The sequence below is a fragment of the Mesoplodon bidens genome (assembly GCF_964165515.1).
Source record: "Mesoplodon bidens genome assembly, chromosome: 11".
In the NCBI taxonomy this organism is placed as follows: Eukaryota; Metazoa; Chordata; class Mammalia; order Artiodactyla; family Ziphiidae; genus Mesoplodon; species Mesoplodon bidens.
Window position 1 is genome coordinate 41,011,891 of NC_138167.1, and position 11,646 is coordinate 41,023,536.

The 11,646-nt window shown below is 41.0% G+C and overlaps 1 protein-coding gene and 1 long non-coding RNA gene across 3 annotated transcripts in view; one reads left to right on the top strand and one right to left on the bottom strand.

The window, feature by feature from the left end:
* The window catches only part of ATP23 (ATP23 metallopeptidase and ATP synthase assembly factor homolog), a 25,870-nt gene extending 24,992 nt beyond the window's left edge, over positions 1-878 (bottom strand). Inside the window, exon 1 of one of the 2 annotated variants that reach the window (XM_081247987.1) lies at positions 843-878. The gene's annotated coding sequence lies outside the window, so the exon portion shown is untranslated. Of the gene's footprint in view, positions 1-130; positions 264-842 lie in introns of those variants that run through there. The other variant, XM_081247989.1, reaches the window with a different exon arrangement.
* LOC308624601 lies at positions 872-9,154 on the top strand. The gene is made up of 2 exons (XR_014016987.1): positions 872-1,227; positions 8,938-9,154. It is a non-coding gene; the product is annotated as an uncharacterized lncRNA (long non-coding RNA).
* The last annotated feature ends 2,492 nt before the right edge of the window (positions 9,155-11,646 follow it).

Genomic DNA, 11,646 nt, shown 5'->3' on the forward strand with positions numbered 1-11,646 from the left:
GCACGAACCCGTGTCCCCTGCATCGGCAGGCGGACTCTCAACCACTGCGCCACCAGGAAGCCCCCTCACCTGGCTTTTAAAAATGCTTTGCTGACGCTCAACCACTGCGCCACCAGGGAAGCCCCCTCACCTGGCTTTTAAAAATGCTTTGCTGAAGTGGTTGAGAGTCCGCCTGCTGATGAAGGGGACGCGGGTTCGTGCGCCGGTCCGGGAAGGTCCCACATGCCGCGGAGCGGCTAGGCCCGTAAGCTAGGGCCGCTGAGCCTGCGCATCCGGAGCCTGTGCTCCGCAACGGGAGAGGCCACAGCAGTGAGAGGCCCGCGTACCGGAAAAAAAAAAAAAAAAAAAAAGCTTTGCTGAAACCCTTCCAGGAGTTCAGGGTATTTTGAGCAGGAGCTCTGTCCCTTCTCCTTGCGGGGTCCTGCAAGATACCTTTCTCTGCTCCAAACTCCCACGTTTTGGTTTGGGCTCACTGTGCATCAGGCAAACGAGCAACAGATGAAATTTGGGAGTTTTGTATTGTTTGCACCTGTGTGTGCTTGCCTTCATTCTCTAAAGAAAAAATAGTTGTTTTATAGTAAGTTGTTTGAAGCTGCTTAAATAGATCACAGCAACAAATGAAGTTGCATATAACTTTAAAGTGCTTTCTAGCTTTGTTTTTTCGCAACTAATAAATCCACTTCTCCAGGGCCGCCAAAACTTGGGGGGCATTATAGCCTTTCCTTAGTGATACAGTCATTTTGAATACAGGGAAAGAACAAAACAGTCTCCACCACTCTCCGCGGGAACACGCCATACTCGGCCCAATCAGTAATCCCACACCGCTGGGAAACGCAACTCACCAACACACCTACTTCCAGCAGGAGTCAGCCCTCCGAACCCGGAAGTGAATGGGAGAAGGCACGCAGCATTCTGGGAAGATTTAAGGGAGCCGGGTTAGTGCGGCTGGCTGTTACCGGGGCAACCGGAGGCGCTTGGCGGTTATCCGTGGTTTGGCGCCGTTAGCTGGACAATCTGAGACGCCTCAGAGGCCATGTGGGATGAGCGAAGAAGGAAGAAGGGCCCTTTCAGGAGACAGTTGTCCTGTCAGGTTATCTAGTCGTGCCCCAGGCGGGAGCGCCAGCTCTGGGAATCTGGGTCACGACCCCTTCTTTCAGCCTTTCGGCCAAATGAAGTAGCCCAGAGGCTCCTGTCATTTCTTTACTTTTCTGCCTCCTCTCAGAAAATGTAAGTTGAGAATTTCTAATTAACACTGTAATGTGTTCTAATATCAACGTAAATTCTTGTTTGAGGACATTTTATGGGGCCACAAATTGAGAACTTAAAATTCACACTCAAGTTGTAGACCGCCCCTTGAGATATGGTAAGGGCATAAGGATTTTAGATGAAGAAAAATGTTACTTTCCCCAAAAGGAATTTTTGAATTCCGTTAGGGAAATAAACAATGTGAATATCTTTTTCCATGTAATGAACAGAAAATAGAGTGTGTGGGATTAATCACTTTTAACTGTGATCACAGTGTAATTCTGGCCACAAAGGGACGTTAATTACCACCCTCCTCCCTCTCCATGCTAGACTCCCCCATTTATGTTCCAGCTAACTTTTAATTTCTGCAGTACTATGCTTTTTCAAGTCTTCTCCTTTTGCAAATGGTAAAAATGCTCTTCCTTGCCTTAATTTTCTTTGTTCAAATCCTCATTTAGGTATTATGTCCTTTACAGTCCTTCCCTGGGACTTTTGTCCACCTCCCATTCAAGATAGAATATGCTCTTCTTTATGAACTTTTGGATATTTATCATAGTAATTATGATTCATTTAGTGACATCTGTTCTTCCAACTTTGGAGACCTCCTTGTGGGCAGGGCATATTTTATATTTATCTCAATTGCATTGATGCTCGGCTCGTTTGGTTCTCAACAGGTATTTGTTGGATAAATGTAAACTACCTTTGTTAACTAGTCTAAAGGAATGTGAACTAAAATGAAATAAACAAGGGTAACCACTGAAATAAATAAATAAATAAACTAATTAATTAATTAAATTGAGGACTTTTTGTTTTTGGCTGTGTGGGGTCTTAGTTGCAGCACATGGGATCTTCATTGCCCCATGCGGGATCTTTAGTTGTGGTATACGGGATCTAGTTCCCTGACCAGGGATCAAACCCGGCTCCCTGCATTGGGAGCGCAGTCTTAACTGCTGGACCACCAGGGAAGTCCTGAGGATATATATATATATATATATATATATATATATGTTTTTCTTTTTGGCTTTGTTGGGTCTTTGTTGCTGCACACAGGCTTTCTCTAGTTATGGCAAGTGGGGGCTACTCTTCATTGCAGTGTGCGGGCTTCTCATTGTGGTGGCTTCTCTTGTTGTGGAGCACGGGCTCTAGGCGTGTGGGCTTCAGTAGTTGTGGCTCACGGGCTCATTAGTTGTGGCTCGTGGACTCTAGAGCACAGGCTCAGTAGCTGTGGCATACGAGCTTAGTTGCTCCGTGGCATGTGGGATCTTCCCGGACCAGGGCTCAAACCCATGTCCCCTGCATTGTCAGGCGGATTCTTAACCACTGTGCCACCAGGGAAGCCCCTGAGGATATTTTTTAAAAGAAGAAAATAAAACCAGTCATCCAGAAGTAACTTAAAATTTTCATGTATTACATATAAGTTATTTTCTCTGCATAAATATTTTTGCATAGTTGAGTATATTTGGGGAAAACCATTTTATGTCCTGCTTTTTCACATGTATATGATATAATTCTGTTACTAAAATCTTAGCAACAAAGACGGCATTGAAGACCTTAATGTAAACCGTCTGTAATGAGTTTAAGAAACTGGGATGAAGTGGATGCAGCATGTGAAGACAATTCTTTCAAGAAGTTTGGCTGTAAAGGAGAAGAGAAAGGTCAGTAGCCAGAGGAGAATGGCAAGTGAAAGAAAAATGTTAGCGTCTCTCTGTAAGGAGAACAGACTTAGTGGTGTTTGTTAGTATAAGAGAAAAAAACCTGGTAGTTAAAGATAATGCCAAGAAAGAGAATAACTGATTGAATGATTCCATAAAGAAAGAGGAGATGAGATCCATAGATCAGGTACATAAATTAGCTTAGACAGGAGGCAGAACTAGGAAAGAGGATGTCAAGGTAGGTATGGATGTTAGTAATTTTAAAACTATTGAAAATCGGCAAAAGAGTAACAAAAATATGTCAAAAGATATATATATAAATGGCCAATAAATAGGTATGTCAGCCACATTAGCTAAAAATGTAAATGGCATATTAAATGCCTATTAAATTGGCAAAGATTAAAAAGAAATTAGTATACGCATTGGGCAAGTGTTCAGTGAAACAAGCATTGCAGGTGGGGATAGAAATTGGTACATGTCCCCCTTCCCCAGGCATTTTAGAAATATGTATCAAAATCCTTAAAATTTATACTTTAACTAAGCAACTATACTTCCAGGATGTTCTCAAAAGGAAATAATCAAAACTGCATACATATGTTAAGCTGGGTGGAGTTCATTTCAGTTTGTCCACCAAAAAAGATAGGTTAAATATATTACACCCATACTTCTTAGACTTGGATAATGTGGTTGCAGATAAGAGAAGTTCAGTCATACTAGTTTAAGTAAGAGCATCCATAGGTTATCTAGGAAGGGAATGTAGAGTTGCAGTCTGACTGACTACCCTGATACGCAGTAGTGGGATGCTTTGAACCATTTAAAATGATGCTGTAGGGCTTCCCTGGTGGCACAGTGGCTAAGAACCTGTCTGCCAATGCAGGGGACACGGGTTCAAGCCCTGGTCCAGGAAGATCCCACATGCCGTGGAGCAACTAAGCCCGTGCACCACAACTACTGAGCCTACGCTCTACAGCCTACGAGCCACAACTACTGAGCCCGTGTGCCACAGCTACTGAAGCCCTCATGCCTAGAGCCCGTGATCTGCAACAAGAGAAGCCACCGCAATGAGAAGCCCACACACCGCAATGAAGAGCAGCCCCCACTCGCCACAACTAGAGAAAGCCCACACGCAGAAACAAAGACCCAACACAGCCCCCCAAAATTAATAAACAAATAATTTTTTTTAAAAGACAATATTTGGGGGCTTCCCTGGTAGCGCAGTGGTTGAGAGTCCGCCTGCCGATGCAGGGGTCATGGGTTCGTGCCCCAGTCCGGGAAGATCCCACATGCCGCAGAGCAGCTAGGCCCGTGAGCCATGGCCGCTGAGCCTGCGTGTCCGGAGCCTGTGCTCCGCAACGGGAGAGGCCACAACAGTGAGAGGCCCGCGTACCGCAAAAAAAAAAAAAAAAAACAATATTTGAGGGAAAAAAGTGAGACAAGATTCCTACAGTACTTTCAACCAGTGGGATCATGGTCAACCCATTTGTAAAAGGAGGTGTTATTCCCCCTTAACAGATGAGGAAACTGAGGCTTACAGAAATTAATTGTCCTAGGTCACATGGCTGGTAAAGGACAGAGCCAGAATTTCAAACCAAGTCTGTCCCATGCAAACCACCTTCTTAACTACTGCACTTCAAGGAAGAGATAACATGCAAGTAGACTTGAAAGGATGGAGAAAGTTATATCAGGCAGAGATTGGGGAAGGATAATCTAGGTGGAAAAAAATAGTGCTAAACCGAATCAAAGAGACTGAAAAGAATAGGGTATGTTTTGGAACACACACACACACACCCAGGAATGTGAGATATATGCAGGTAAGCACTAAAGAATAAGGCTAGAATGACTGGGGATAGATTTTTAAGATTCATAACCTTCTAGAACCTCACAGGAAAGTGGCCTCACTTAGAGCATACCTGATAAAGGTCTCAGGCCTCAGGGCCTGATAAAGCAAGAGTTTAAAGCACAGACATCCTGAGCCTGAAAATTCTATGTGAGGGCCCTGGGTGGAGAATTTGAGGGACACTGGGTCCAAATTAGGGATTTACCCCACCAAAGTGCAGAAGGGGTCTAATGGCATATAATAGAACCCTGTTACACTGGGCTCTATACAGCTGTATAAAATTGTAAGTTCTTTGGATCTCAATTTCTCCATCTCTTACACGATAGAGAGAAGGGAGAAGAGACTATTACATAAGATGATCCTTAATATCTCTTCCTGTACTAACATTCTGTGACCTTATAGGCCAGAGATTGCAAACTCAAACGCCTAAATTAAGGATTAAGAATGTTTCTTAAATGAGGAAATGGACTGGATATAAGAAAAATAAGAAGTGGTAGAGATTAGAGTGGTATTTCAGATGTCTCATCGAAAACTCCAGCCATTCTTGCATGAATGAGGACCCAGTGTTGCCAGATTTTCTTACTTTTCAAGAGAAATGAGAATATCATATTTTTAAGAATATTATGCAGACCAAACAAAACACCTCGGCTGGCTAGTTACTAATTTTCAATCTCTTGTAGATAAAAAAGCCCTAAACAAGAATGATAAGTATTGGGACTCCCCTGGTGGCACAGTGGTTAAGAATCCACCTGCCAATGCAGGGGACATGGGTTCAAGCCCTGGTCCGGGAAGATCCCACATGCCGCGGAGCAACTAAGCCTGTGTGCCACAACTACTGAGCCTGCGCTCTACAGCCCGTGTGCCACAACTACTGAAGCCCGCGTGCCTAGAGCCCATGCTCTACAACAAGAGAAGCCACCGCAATGAACAGCAACGAGGAGTAGCCCCTGCTCGCCACAACTAGAGAAAGCCCGCGCACAGCAACGAAGACCCAACACAGCCAAAAATAAATAAATTAATTAATTTATTTAAAAAAAAATACTCACAGGGGCTTCCCTGGTGGCGCAGTGGTTGAGAGTCCACCTGCTGATGCAGGGGACGTGGGTTCGTGCCCTGGTCTGGGAAGATCCCACATGTTGCGGAGCAGCTGGGCCCATGAGCCATGGCCGCTGAGCCTGCGCGTCCAGAGCCTGTGCTCCGCAACGGGAGAGGCCACAACAGTGAGAGGCCCACATACTGCAAAAAAAAAAAAAAAAAAAAAAAAAAAAACCTCACAAACACCTTCTGTCTCCAAACCTTCTCCTGATTTTAGTATTTATATTAATGTATACCACCTCCTCCTCATTACCCAGGGGAAATGTTGGTATTCTCTTTGATTTCTTCCCTTTTCTTCATATTTAATTATTTTCTTTCAAATACTTATCATTCTTTTTTTTTAATATATTTATTTATTTTTGGCTGCGTTGGGTCTTCGTTGCTGCACGCAGGCTTTCGCTAGTTGCTGCAAGCAGGGGCTGCTCTTTGTTATGGTGCACAGGCTTCTCATTGCAGTGGCTTCTCTTGTTGTGGAGCACAGGCCCTAGGCGCACAGGCTTCAGTAGTTGTGGCACACGGGCTCAGTAGTTGTTGCTCACAGGCTCTAGAGCGCAGGCTCAATAGTGGTAGCACACAGGCTTAGTTGCTCCGCGACATGTGGGATCTTCCCGGACCAGGGCTCAAACCCGTGTCCCCTGCATTGGCAGACAGATTCTTAACCACTGTGCCACCAGGGAAGCCTATGTGAGTTTTTTAAACACTGGACAAACTTCTCAGTAATAGGTGTCCACAGCACATGAATCAAATTCAGCTTTTGAGTTTGAGAAATCTATGGGATTGTCAAGGAAAAGGTACAGGAAATATAGGACAGGAGTTTGGGGAGAGAAGATGAAAGAAGAATTACAGGTGTAAGATTCATTCTCTCAAAGTTTTATAAAATATATATCTCAATATGCATTTGTTATTTCATGAGATTAAAATCCTATGAGGGCAGGAACCACAATTTTTCACCACCTAGCACAGTGCATATATAGTAGGTGCTTAATGTATGTTGAATAAACAAATAAATAAATACAAGACACTGCATCTCACACACAGTAAAAGAGATACAGGTTTGAATTCAAAGATGTTTTTAAAGAAGCTTATAGGCCAGAAAGTAAGACAAGTCTTATACATAAGTAACTAATCCAAGTTTGAAAAATAGTGCCATTTTTTTAAAAAAGGGGTTTCCCTGGTGGCGCAGTGGTTAAGAATCCGCCTGCCAATGCAGGGGACACGGGTTTGAGCCCTGGTCTGGGAAGATCCCACATGCTGTGGAGCAACTAAGCCTGTGCGCCACAACTACTCAGCCTGCGCTCTAGAGCCCGCGAGCCACAACTACTTAAGCCTGTGTGCCACAACTACTGAAGCCCGCACGCCTAGAGCCCGTGCTCTGCAACAAGAGAAGCCACCTCAATGAGAAGCCCGCGCACCGCAACACAGAGTAGCCCCCACTCTCAGCAACTAGAGGAAATCCGCGTGCAGCAGCGAAGACCCTATGCAGCCAAAAAAATTAAATAAATGAATAAATAAATAAAATTTTTAAAGATTTTTTTAAAAAAAAGAAAAGAAAAGGTTGAGACTTCCCTGGCCTTCCAGTCGATAAGACTTCACCTTCCAATGCAGGGAGTGCGGGCTGCATCCCTGGTTGGGGAGCTAAGATCCCACCCACATGCCACGAGGCCAAAAAACCAAAACATAAAACAGAAGCAATATTGTAACAAATTCAATAAAGACTTTAAAAATGGTCCACATCAAAAAAAAATCTTTTAAAAAAAATTAAATACATTTGAAAAAAGGCACCATGGGATTCAGAAGAGAAAATTTGTTGCAGAAGAAGAAGTTAAGATGGGCCTTGAGAATGGATAGTTAGGATTGGATCATGCAGATATTGGGAGGAACTGATCAGAAGCAGCTAAATAGAAAGGTGCCTGCCTTTCTTTAGAAAATGGGGAAGTGTTTGAGACTGCAAGTTAGTGAATAGAGAAACAGTTTGAAGCCAGAACCTAGAGATCATCCACATGTAAAGAAAGTAAGGAAGAAGAAAACAACCGATTAACCAGGGAAGAAGTCATCAGAAAGATAAGAGGAACATCAGAAGAATGAGTTTCATAGGAATTAAGAATTCATGTTTGAAGAAAGAAAGGTAGTCCAAATACTACAGAGACAGCAGGCCATCAGGGAGGAAGACCTAAAGCCACCGGATTTGGTGATTAAGGAAATCACTGATGACTGTCAATGAAACATTTTCTTTATAGTTGGCCAATGAATATAAGGAGAGGAGCTTAAAAGACCAGTAGAATTAAGAAGCTTTTGATTTGTTTAGGAGGTAGGGAATGGAGTTCCTTTGGAGCAGGGAAAAAACAAAAAACAAAAAAACTAGAAGAGAAGGAGAGGATTAAGTTGGAAAAAAGGATAAATGTATGAAGCAAAATGTTGGAGGATCTAAACAGTAATGAGATCAAGAAAGGAGAGTCATTTGTCAAAAATCAGCATTATAATTCTAACAAATATTATTCAACAACAAAGATTTTTTTTTTTTTTTTTTTTTGCGGTACACGGGCCTCTCACTGTTGTGGCCTCTCCCGTTGCGGAGCACAGGCTCCGGACGCGCAGGCTCAGCGGCCATGGCTCATGGGCCCAGCCGCTCCATGGCATGTGGGATCTTCCCGGACCGGGGCACGAACCCATGTCCCCTGCATCGGCAAGCAGACTCCCAACCACTGCGCCACCAGGGAAGCCCAACAAAGATAATTTTTTAATCCCTCAACATATCTTCCTACTCCGTTCCCTGGTTTCTTTTCACCTTTAAAGTCTCAAAGTAATGTTGCATATGATGAAAAATAGTGTTAGAACTTCAACTTAGTAATATTTCTTCAAATCCTCTCTATATAAGTAAATATGTATTATAATACCAAAAACTCCTACATTTTTGATTACTCCACATCCCTTCTTTCAAGGAACCACCCCTCCCCAATGTGTAGCCTGTGTGATTTAAGTGAGGCTGATTACTAACTCCCCACCCTGCCCCAACTCCTACACTGAATCCAGTTCTGGCCAATAACAGCCATCAGCAGTACTTTCACCTACACAATAAGGAAAAAAGATTCTCTTCCTCTGCTGTTGCAGGTGCTGAAGACCATCTACGCATGGAGGAGACAAGCCACCTTTGCTACCACATGGAGGCTTGCCTAAAACTGAAACTCAAAAAGCCAACCAACCTGGGAGACAGAAAAGAGGTCCTGATGACATTATATGAGCCCAGGGATCCAGATATGCCTAAAGACTACCTTTATCACTGGACTTATTAGTTAAATGAGCCAATAAATTCTCTTTTATGCTTAAACTTGAGTTTTATCTGGATTTTTATCATTTACTGCTCAAAACATCCTAACACAGTTATACATCATTAAATCAACATTATTTTTGTTTCTATGCCCTATGTTAAATGTGTTACTGTATAATGTACTCTATAAGATATTCTACAGTTTTTACTAAGTTAATCCACAAATTTAGTATAATCCCAATAGCAGTTTAAGAGCTTTTTTTTCTGGTTTTAGAGCTAAGAAAAATTACTTCAGAATTCACTCAGAGAAAAAAAACATTAAACATACCAAGAAAATAGGGGGAGAATTCATAAAAGGAATTGTATAATCAGATATTAAAACATAAAGCAAGAATAATAAACATAGGATGGTAATGGAGTAGGAATAAAAAGTCATGGAACAGAATTCAAAGCCTGAGTAAATATAGGAGTATTTACCATACTTAATATATGGTAAATCAAGAAAATATTAGTTCAATAAAGTATTTAAGGACAATGAGTGAGAAAAATCCCTTATTCATCATCCCAGAATAAATTCCAAGTGGATTTATGACTTAAATGTAAAAATTGAAGCCAGATTTTCAGTATATATTTGTTGGCATATAATTGGAATAATCTTTAGCAGTATCTGCTAAATTTTTTAATGTTGATACCTTTTGACACAGCTTTTTAATTCTAGGAATTTATGCTATAGAAATAAAATATATGTATAAAGATAAATATGGATAATATAGCATTGGAATATCAAAAATTATATACACATGTGGACTAATAAATAAGGGATGGAATATCTATACCATGCATTCTCAAAGGGGTGATATCACAACCAAGGAAGTGAAAATTGGTTCTTGAGGAGACAAAATAAACCATTTTTAATGTATAAAGCATAAATATGCTTTATACATTAAAGGTACATAAGGTACATAAGCAGATACACACTATATATGCGGTATTGAAATTTCATGGCGGGGGGGTGGTGATTAAGGAAAAAATAATGTCTTAGGTGGATAATAATGGAAAAAAGACTGAGAAAAACTGATCTATACAATTTGTTACCATGCAACTGTTAAAAAGAATAAGGTAGATGTATGTATATTGACAAAAGAGGATGTCCAAGATGCATGAAGCTTTAAATATATATGTGTATAATATAATATACAAAGTATATTTCTATATACTTATATATTTATAATTTATATATACTTTATATGTTATATATAAAGTATTGATTGTGTTTATCTTTGGGGTAAAAATTACAAGAAATATTCAATTCTATGTTAAGTATTATAACATTTACTTTTTTTTTTTTTTTTTTTTTTTTTTTTGCTGTACGCGGGCCTCTCACTGCTGTGGCCTCTCCCGTTGCGGAGCACAGGCTCCGGACACACAGGCTCCACGGCCATGGCTCGCGGGCCCAGCCGCTGCGCGGCACGTGGGATCCTCCAGGATAGGGGCATGAACCCGTGTCCCCTGCATCGGCAGGCGGACTCTCAACCACTGCGCCACCAGAGAAGCCCAACATTTACATTTTTACAACACTGTTTTAATAAAGAAAAGATAAGCTGTAAGAATAAATGAATATTAGAGTGAATAGTTTTATAGTCTTGTGGTGAGAAAGGACTTTATAAACATGACTCCAAAGCCCAAAACTATAAAAGCTTAGATTAAACTACATAAAATTAAAAATTACTACATGGGAAAACAACAACAACAAAAACAATGCTCACACACACACACATATACCATAATTGAAGTTGAAGCAACAACCCAAGAGAAAATGTTTGCAACATATATGACAAATGTGTATGTCATTAATACACAAAGAGCTCTTACATGTCAATAAAAAGGTTCAATACCCTAAGAGGCCAACCTGGTAAAGAACATGAACAAGCAAATAACACACACACACTCTACAAATGGCTAATAAGCATAGGAGAATATTTTTATTCTTGCTAGTTATGAAATACAGAAAATCCCAACAATGAGATAACATGTTTTCATTGGATTAGCAAAGCTACAAAGGTTGGTGTTGGCAGGGAAGTGAAAGAGGGTCCTGTGGGAATATAAGTATGTTCAGCCTTTCTGAGTGCAATCTGGCAACATGTATCAAAATGTTAAATATGTATACTTTGAACCAGCAGTGATACTTCTAGGAATGAATTCAAAGGTGATAATCAGGCAAACCAGAAAATGATTTGTTATGATATTAGTTAAAAATTAGAAACAACTTAAAGTTATAAGTAAGAGACTAAATATACTTTTGAGTGAAAAGAGCTAGTTACAAAGCATCATGTTCATTGTGATCCTATTTATATAAATAGGTAAGTGCACATAGAAGTAATATTTAACAAAATGTTAGTAATGGAAATCTCTGGTGGGATTGCCAGTGACTTTCAAGGTTATGCAAAAGTGAGAAGAGCATGAACTCCTATGTATCTCCACTCAGCTTCAATTGACACCCTTGTTTATATTCCAACACACTCCCTCTCCCACCCCTATTTTTGAAGTAAATC